At 40.2% G+C, this 7840-nt stretch overlaps 1 non-coding gene across 1 annotated transcript; it reads right to left on the bottom strand.

Annotated features, from left to right (window-relative positions):
- Positions 1–1607: 1607 nt before the first annotated feature.
- LOC121012594 (U6 spliceosomal RNA) lies at positions 1608–1714 on the bottom strand. The gene has a single exon (XR_005782176.1). It is a non-coding gene; the product is annotated as a U6 spliceosomal RNA (small nuclear RNA).
- Between the last annotated feature and the right edge of the window lie 6126 nt (positions 1715–7840).

The raw sequence follows: 7840 nt of genomic DNA, 5'->3' as shown, positions 1-7840 counted from the left end.
TGACTAGTAAAAATTACAATGCTAGAAACATCCTGGGAACATGTCTTACAGTGAAATATGTCCATATTGTTTGTTGTTGAGTATATATCTAGGAATGGTAGACCACAAGGCATGTAATTGATCATCTTTAGTAGATACCGTCAGTTTTCCAATTTGGCTGAACCAATTATACTCCCACCACGACGGGAGTTCTAGTTGGTACACATCCCTGCCAACACTTGCTGTTGTATATCTTTTCAATTTAACCACCTGATAACTGTATTGGGGCATCACATTATGGCTATAATTTGCATTTTCCTGATGCACAAATTAACTTGAACCCATTTTCGTATTTATTTTCATGTTTGTTAACCACTTGGCTACTTTCTTTTGTGAAATACCTGCTCAAGCCTTTTCCTATTTTTCTTCTGGGTTGTCTTTCTTTTCCTATTGGTTTGTAGGGGTTCTTTTTATATTCCAGATATGAGTTCTTTGTCAGGTTGTAGGTATATGTATTATAATATTTTCTCCAATTCGGTGGCTTGCCTTTTCTTTCTGCCAATGGCATCAATTGGAGATTTTTTTTTTTTCCGTTTTGGTCAGCACCGAGAAAGAAAAAACACAGCCTACATCTGATAGCTGTCTAGTTGCAACCAGGTGGACCATGGTGTTTCCCTGCTGAACATAAACAAATTCACAGGACGGTAAAGTCAGAAAAGGGCTCTCTGCGACCAGTATGGAATAAAATGTCTTGTATCCTTATAGTTAAGTATGGCTCTTATAGGCAGCATATGGTTGGACTTTGTTTCTTATCAAGTTTGGAAGTAATAGTCTTTTAATTGGAGCATTTAGCTGATTTGCATTTAAGTTAATTAATTTCAGTTTTTTCAGTCATTTTATTTTATTAAAAATTTTTTAATGTTGGGGCACCTGGGTGGCGCAGTCGGTTAAGCGTCCGACTTCAGCCAGGTCACGATCTCGCGGTCCGGGAGTTCGAGCCCCGCGTCAGGCTCTGTCTCTCTCTGTCCCAAAAATAAATAAACGTTGAAAAAAAAATTAAAAAAAATTTTTTAATGTTTATTTATATTTGAGAGAGAGAGAGAGAGTGGAAGAGGAGCAGAGAGAGAGACACACACAGAATCTGAAACAGGCTCCAGGCTCTGAGCTGTCAACATAGAGCCCAGCATGGGGCTTGAACCCATGAACCGTGAGATCATTACCCAAGCTGAAGTCAGATGCTCAACCGGCTGAACCACCCAGGGGCCCCATCAGTCATTTCAGAAATAGTGTTGTTTTTTTAAAATTTCTCCTTCTTGTTTTACATTCTTTTTTTTTTTTTTTACAGCATCATCAGTCTTTAATAACTTATAGGCAGAAGCTAAAAAATAGTTAATAATAATACAGAGGACACACACAGCTTATAAAAACAGTTGTGGATCTACAAATGTGGAGGGGTTCTTGGCACTTTCGCACAGACACAAAAATAAAGACTATTGTGACTAGCATCCCTAGAAAAGCAGCCTGCAGAGACACCCCAGTTGGGAGGGGGGGTGGGCCAGGGGAGGGGTAGCCCTCGTTCATCCCAGATGCATTCTCCAAACAACCTTCTTTGGCCCCAAAACATATCTAAAAATATGGAACGCTTCACGAATTTGCGTGTCATCCTTGCACGGGGGCCACACTAACCTTCTCTGTATCGTTCCAATTTTAGTATATGTGCTGCCGCAGCGAGCATTTGTTTTACATTGTTATATCCATCTTTTCTTGTATTCTTTTGGCCTAATAGAAATTTTATTATTTCTTTTTCCTTCTGTTAACTTGTTAGTTACATGGTTTTTGTTTTTGTTTTACAATTCTTTGAGTGGCTACCCTAGAAATTATAGCACGCATCCTTTCCTTATTACAGTCTAATGTAAATTATTGCTTTTGCCAACATACTAGGACCTTAGAACACTTTCACGCCAATAACCTCCATTGTACATTTTATATTACTATGGTTATGCATTTAACTCTGCAAATATTATAATGCTCCCCAAAACATTATTATAATTAGTGCTCATCCCGAAAGGTGCCCTCCTTATTGCCCGTCACCCATTTAACCTACCCCACCCCCACCGCCTAGCAACCCTCAATTTGTTCTCTGTATTTAAGAGTCTCTTATGGTTTGCCTCCCTCTCTGTTTTTGTCCTATTTTTCCTTCCCTTCCCCTATGTTCATCTATTGGGTTTCTCAAATTCCACATGTGAGTGCAATCACAAGATATCTGTATTTCTCTGACTTATTTTGCTCAGCATAATACCCTCTAGTTCCATTCACATTGTTGCAAATGGCAAGATTCCATTCTTTTTCATCGCCGAGTAGTATTCCATGGTATATGTATACCACATCTTCTTTATCCGTTCATCAGATGATGGACATTTGGGCTCTTTCCATAATTTGGCCCCTTCAAATCAGCACTTTTGTATCCTTTGGATAAAATCCTAGTAGTGCAATTGCTGGGTCGTAGGGTAGTTCTATTTTTCATTTTTCGAGAAACCTCCGTACTGTGTTCCAGAGCGGCTGCACCGGCTTGCCCTCCCACCAGCAGTGCAAAAGGGTTCCCCTTTCTCCGCATCCTCGCCAACATCTGTTGTTGCCTGAGTTGTTAATATTAGCCATTCTGACAGGTGTGAGGTGGTATTACATTGTGGTTTGGATTTGTGTTTCCCTGATGAGGAGTGATGTTGAGCATTTTTCTCATGTGTCTGTTAGCCATCTGGATGTCTTCTTTGGAAAAGTATGAGTACACTATTTTTATTAATAACTCATTTGGGGCCTCAATTTCCGACTGATATTGAGATCCTCATGGTTTGTTACCTTTGTGTAGCCTGGCTTAACTGAAAAGCTGCAGGACAAAGCCTCTCTCTCCTGGACAGAATGTGTGACTAATTTGCATACGGGGAAGTTTCAGGAAAAAAAAAAATCACGCCCTTAAAGAATAGGGCCATTCGAATTGGAAGTCAGCATGGTGTGAATACCCTTGCAGAGAATTCTGGGCATAACCTAAGTCTCTTAGGTCTCTTTTTAAAATAATCATTTTAATTGAATCATAACGTGTCTATAGAAAAGTGCAAAAATCCTAAGTACGTAGTCTGATGAATTATCATAAAATGAACAAGCCCATGTAACCATTACCTCGGTCAAAAAATAAAACTTTGCTAGCATTATGGAAATTCATCTTATTTTCTTTCTTAAAAGTTATCGCTATCTTGATTTCTTTAAAAACCTTTTTTTTAATGTTTAATTTTGAGAGAGAGAGAGAGAGAGAGAAAGTGTGAGCAGGGGAGGGGCCGAGAGAGAGGGAGACACAGAATCAGAAGCAGGCTCCAGGCTCTGAGCTGTCAGCACAGGGCCCGATTTGGGGCTTGAACTCATGAACCGCGAGATCATGGCCTGAGCCAAAGTCAGACGCTTAACCGACTGAGCCACCCAGGTGCCCTCACTATCTTGATATCTAATGCCATATTAATTTTTTCTTATTTTTAAACTCTATAGGGAATTATTTCTTCACTCACCATTGTACTTTTGGGTTTAATTAGTGTTATTTTGTGGAGAAATAGTCTATTTTCTTTGCAATATAGCATATTTATTCTCTTGTTGACATGCTTTAGAGTTAAGATAATGCTTCCATGAACATTCTTGTACATGCCTTTTGGTGAAAGTATGTTTCTGTTATGTATGTGCTTCAAGTGGCTATGGTGAAGCATATGGAATTCGTATGTTCAATTTTTCTTTTATCTACCTACCAGCAGTATATGAGAGTCCCAGTCCCTCCCTATTCTCACCAACATATGAAATTGTCATGTGTTCAGCCACTTCGGCGTATGCCGAGTAACATCTCACTGAAGTTTTCGTTGGCTTTTCCTTGATAGCTAATGCGTATGGACACCCTGTCTTATGTCTGGTGACCATTTAGATACCCAATTTTGTGAAGTGCCTGCTTATTCTTTTTCAGTCTACGTGGTAAGCAAGCAAGGTAAACTATAATCTCAGTTCCTCTGTACCCTCTACATCTACTTAGCACAATCGCAGAATTTTATTTGCTTTCTTGGCTGGAGCCTTTTTATCGAAGTCTACGGCTCCCACCTAACTTCCCTCCTCCGATCATGAATCTTCATAGAATAAAAGACAGACACGGGAGGCTGGAATGCAATTTTATTGTGAAAATATTTGACAGGAAGTTTTCCAGAAGGGGAAATCGTTGAGGGTCTTCAGTAAAAAGGCATACTTGTGGTGATTAATCTTGGCCACTCAATTTCCTTCGCTCTAACAGTAGTAAGGATAGTTGAATCTGAGTTAATGCAGCACCTTCTGTTGTTACGACAGAAGTGAACTTCCATTTCATCTTTTCTGCATCGATCTCTGCATACTCCATAGCCTTGGTGACATGTAGATGTTTCTTCTATCTTCGATCTTTTGAATGCTTTTTTCATGCTTCCTGGGAAAGATATGGCTACGGTCAGTCTCTATGCAGCCATGATGACAGAAGACATAGAATGCGAAGTGCACAGGAGCTGGGATCAAAGCCATCTAGATTCAAATCTGGGCTCTGTTATTTACGAGATCTTGGTCTCTGGACAAGTAACTTCAGCTCTCTGTCCCTTCATTCCCATCTGAACAATGGAAATAATAATAATAATAAAGACTACTTCTTGAGGTTGCTGTGATCATTAAATGAGTTAAGGCATGTCAAGTCCCTAGAATAGAGTCTGGCGCTTGCTAAGAGTTACCTAAACGTCAGCCTTTGTTATAGTTGTTGTTGTTGCTACTATTGCTGTTATTATTAAAGGTATTTCCCTGAGAGTTTAAGACTACAGACTTTGCCTACGGGAGTACTTGTGGGGCAAGTTCCCATTTGCCTGAACAGAAATGTGTTTCTCCTTGGACATAGCCAGATTCTACTCTAAGGCAGGACACATGCATATTAGTGCACATGTTTATCAGTGCCTCATTGCTTTGAACTAATAAATATGTATTACAGGTGAAACCCCCTTTGCAGTGCCCACCTTCCCAGAAACAGGTACTGTGTATCCATGTGCACGTTGGCAAGGATACATGTGTACAACTCAATTTATTCACAGATCCACTATCACATACAAACTGAACACGGACACACCCATAGGCGTGTGTTCACAACCACGCATCGATGCACAGGCCAACAAACTAGTTACTCAGATATATACACATGGGTATACAAGCCTTCCATCTGAAAATACTTTAATGGTACAGTTCCCTTCATATAGCTCGTATTCTGTAAGCATTACTCATTAGAAGCAGTTGGGTTTCTTAAAAAAAAAAAAAAGTCCCTTGGAAAGAAAATAATGACTATCAAACATTTAAAACTACTTGTGCTGAGAATTTTTGTATGTTACTTCAATGAAAACTTACAACAAACTGTCATTATTTCCATTGTTCACGCAAGAAATCTGAAGCACCAATAGAGACTGTTCCTGCTAAGGCCCCCAGATTGAAAAACGAGAGAGCCAAGGTTTAATTTCTGGTCTACGTGACTCAGAACTCTGGAGTGACATCAGGAAGACAATAGGCAGGAAACTCCAGGCCCTCATTTCCCCCACAGAAACACCAACTAAGCATCACGTGGACCAAAGTAGCTTTGTGGGAACGCTAGAAACCAGTTAAAAAGTTGCGTCAACTGGGGGCCACCTGAGCGGCTCAGTCAGTTAAGCATCTGACTCTTGGTTTCAGCTCAGGTTATGATCTCATGGCTCATGGGTTCGAGTCTGGCTTCGGGCTCTGCACTGGTAGCTCGGATCCTACTTGGGATTCTCTTTCTCTCCCTCTTTCTCTGCCCCTTCCCTGTTCGCACTCTCTCTCTCAAAATAAAATAAATAAATAAACATTAAAAAAAAAAAAAAAAGAAGAAGGAGAGGCTGCATCAACCAAGGGAACACCTGAACAAGAAAAAAAGAAAAAGCCACATTCAGATTGGTAGGAACACTTGTGGCATTTTGCTCAGTCTTGCTCCGCCCACTCCTTGGTGCAAGGTGGCATGGTCAGGAGGAAGCCACCCGATTCCCAGCTCCTGCCTCAGCATGGAAGGAAGGAAAAGAGTGGCATTTTCTTACAATATTCTGGCCTGTGTGTGGGCTGCCTGAGGAACTCATATCTGCCTTGCTTGACTCAGAGCATTGATGGGAATGGTGGCACAGTTTGGGTATCAGGTTGGTGAGGGCTGAAAGCAGCGGAGAGCACCTTGACTTGTGAGAGTTTCTGGGGACTACAGTCCCATAGGAGCCTCATGACAAGAGATTATGGAAAGAGGAATATAAGGCCTTGGCAGTAAACAGGTGTAAGTTTCTAAGAGAAATTAAGGCATTTAAAGCAACGTGTATATGGAAGAATCAGGGTTGGGGGAAGCACACCATAGGCCCAGGGAGGACATATTCCTGGAAGACGCCGGAGAGGACCTTAAGCTTTCACGAGGTTAGTGACGTCTACCCCTGAATGGAGCCAGTATGTAAAGACTGGGAGTGGGAGCTGTTTTTCCAAATGACCGGTTTTCAAGAAGAGATCACAAGGCATACAAAGGACAGGGAAACAAGACTAACTCAAAGAAACAAAATAAACCTCCAGAAACTTACCTCAAAGAAGCACAGGCCTCAGACTTACCGATAGACTTTAAAACAGCTGTCTCAAATATACTGAAGGAGCTAAAGGAGAACACGGACAGCCAAACAAGAGGAGGAAAATGATACATGAACAAAAGTAAAATCAACAAGAGAAATTGTAAAAATGGAATTAAACAGAAAATCTGGAGCTGAAAAATACGACAACTGAAATGAAAAGTTACTGTAGGGATTTAACAGCAGACACAGGAATTTCTACCACTCCCCCCCTTCAAAAAAAAAGAAAGACACACATCAGTTTGAACAACTACTTGTGCACGAAAATACCTTCCCAAGAGCCAGTGGATTTCAGGTGAATGATTACAGAACCTCGGTGAAGCCCAGAAATAAGAAAAGGTACACGGAGTCACGCTATCACCCCTCCCCCACGCTCAGGCAGCCCAGTTCAGAAAGAGACACTTTCCCTGTAGGAGAGGGAGTGTAACATGAGTGCCCAGTTAGCACCGGTTAAGGAAATAACAAACATCAGACTGGAATAAATGGCATAGAGACCACGAAAGACAGAAAAGATCAACAAAACCAAGCTGGCTTTTTGAAAAGATAAGCAAAAGGGACAACCCTTAGCTAGATTAACTAAGAAAAAAAAAAAGAGAAGAATCCAATAAATAAAATGTTAAAGAGAGAAATTATAACTCACACAACTGAAATACAAAGAATCGTAAGAGACCACTATGAACAATTATATGCCAACAAATTAGATAACCTACAAAAAGTTGTATAAATACCTATAAACATCCAACTTACTAAGACTGAATCACGAAGAAATAAAAAATTTGAACACACTAATAATAAGTAAGGAGATTGAATCTGTAATCAAAAACCTCCCAACAAAGGAAAGCTCAGGATGATTTCACTGGCTAATTCTACCAGACATTTAAAGAAAATTTAACACCAATACTTCTCAAACTCTTCCAAAAAATCAAAGAGGAGAGAGAATGCTCCCAAATCCATTTTATGAGGCCAGCATTGTTCTGATACCAAAGATAGTTAAGGACATTGCAAATAAAGAAAACCACGGATCAATATCCCTGATGAATACAGACGCAAACATTCTGAACAAAATACTTACAAACCAAATTTAACAGCACAGTGAAAGGATCATACACCATGATCAAATGGGATCTATCCTTGGAATGCAAGGAAGCTTCAACATATGCAAATCAATAAATGAAATC

The sequence above is a fragment of the Herpailurus yagouaroundi genome, unplaced genomic scaffold (assembly GCF_014898765.1).
Source record: "Herpailurus yagouaroundi ecotype Mexico unplaced genomic scaffold, PumYag 196, whole genome shotgun sequence".
Lineage (NCBI taxonomy): Eukaryota > Metazoa > Chordata > Mammalia > Carnivora > Felidae > Herpailurus > Herpailurus yagouaroundi.
The sequence above is the reverse complement of the archived record's forward strand: the minus strand, read 5'-3'. Positions and strand labels throughout refer to the sequence as shown.